Source organism: Pygoscelis adeliae, unplaced genomic scaffold (genome assembly GCF_000699105.1).
Source record: "Pygoscelis adeliae isolate BGI_AS28 unplaced genomic scaffold, ASM69910v1 Scaffold16, whole genome shotgun sequence".
Classification (NCBI taxonomy): Eukaryota; Metazoa; Chordata; class Aves; order Sphenisciformes; family Spheniscidae; genus Pygoscelis; species Pygoscelis adeliae.
In genome coordinates this window covers 31,137-33,167 of record NW_008825162.1, presented here as the reverse complement: position 1 = coordinate 33,167, position 2,031 = coordinate 31,137, and positions in this window count along the sequence as shown.

Here is a 2,031-nt window from a genome sequence, read left to right as displayed (position 1 = left end):
GCAAGATGCACAGTTACACCTAGAGCACAACGGCAGGGATACAAGCAAGTCCTGAAGATACCCAAGGTAAATGAAGAGACAGCTCAGAACATCCTTAAAGTTACTTTATAAAACACTAATAGCTCAAAGAATGTCCTTTCCTCCCTTTCAGAGTAACTTCAGTTAGAACATACAACCACAATAGTGAGAGTTAATTCTGCTTTTGTATAAAGAAATTTAGCTTCCCTGATAAGCCCCTGCACATGGAACAAAAACCACCAGCTGCACTGCAAAATAAGAAGAAAATAAAATGATAAGGAACAAAGAGGAGAAAAATAGGAATAAAATAATTACATAGTGTAGTTATATCTGGAATGTAAAGATCTTATTTCCAGAACCTGTATAAAGTTTTACTGACTTTATACTCAGTATAAAGACTCAAGATTCTCCACATAAGCAAAATTTTTGCTTTCTGTCTGGAAGGTAAAACTTCCGGCCAGAGTAATTCAGTGAAGATTGATGGAGGGTCAGTGCAAATATGGAGAGTATCCCTTGGAGTGTGAATCCTCTAACTTATATAAGGATGGAATGATGTACATGCATATAGCTAAAAATCCAGCAAAAACAAAAAAAAACCCTGCATTGCATGCACTTCTACCCCTCCAGACTGGAAGAGAGGACATGAACTCAGTCATGAACTTGGTCATTATTGGAAGGCATTCAGATATTGTGGGGATAGGCATAGTACAGAAGCAGGAACAGAATGGTATAGTCAAAGTGGCCCAATTCTGAACTTATCAATAAAATTATAGATATATATTAAAACATATGTGTACACACACACACAAATATATAAATTTATCAAAAGGGAGGCAGAGACTGCTGAACAGTCTCGCAAGAGCCATGTCTGCATTAACAGTCACAGTAACCTTTTAAGCTGTCTTTTGCCCTTTGCCAGCATTACTCAGCTAGAACTGAAACCATAGTGTCTCACATTCACGGATCATCACTGGATGCAGTTCAGTGTAATGGATATCAAGGTATGAAAGATTAATAAATACAGTGCTACAGAGTTTTCCCCAGCACTGGGAAAAGAGGGCTTCAGTGCCCTCGTTCTTTCGCATGCTCAGGACACAGGCCGAAGTGGGGTGACAACAAAAGCACAGCATTTTGTGATGGGTTAGAGCTGCCCTAAACTGCACCAGAGGCCCCTGCCCAGTGATGCTCCATCCACAGCACATGTGACCAAGAACTGATAATCTAAACCTTAACTTGTATATCAGGAAGATGTTTTCTGGCCAAGGTATTTTAAACAGCATGTGTTCGCTCCTATTAAGTAGCATACAGCTCCTCCCTCCTGTATCGGCTACTTTTTTCTGTCCGCCTGAAAATTGCAGCATTCCAGGGGGTTATATGACAATACATAAAGAGCAAAGCTTAAAAGAAAGCGATCTTTTCTGTTTTTCCATTTGAAACTCTGGTTTCAAGAACAAGTGTTAACATGCATTCATGGCCAAATGGCTTGTTGTTTTTCTTCCCCTTTATGCTTCATCTTTTTTCCTGGCCCTGGACCCCATGGGGCACCCAGGAAGAGCTGTCAGCTGCCAGTCAGTGGGAGAAGAGCCATCTGACGCTTGGCAGGTTTCAGCTGCACTGCCCTGACAAATCTGCTGTTGCCCTTTGGTCTGTCAGATGGTTTCAATCCTGCTCTTCTGAGTTGCTTGTGCTCCCAAAAGAGTCTAGGCTTTACTGGTCAAGTATAAATATATTCCTCTGTGAGCCACTCTTGATGTAATTTGTCATTGTCAGTTAGTACCCAGGGAGAGGTGTTTCTCCTTTCCCTCCCCATTTCCTATACACATGCTGTTTTCTGGCACCTTCTGTTTCCTTTCTCAAGAGCCTATACCTGGCTGACAGAAATAGCCCAGTGCTGTGCAACAAATGCCAGACAGAACCATAAAAGGATTCAGCTCCTTGAGTTAGTTTCCCAATAGAAAATGAAGGCACCTGGGCTGCTGTAAATGCTTTGCCTGTACGAGCTGCTAACACTTA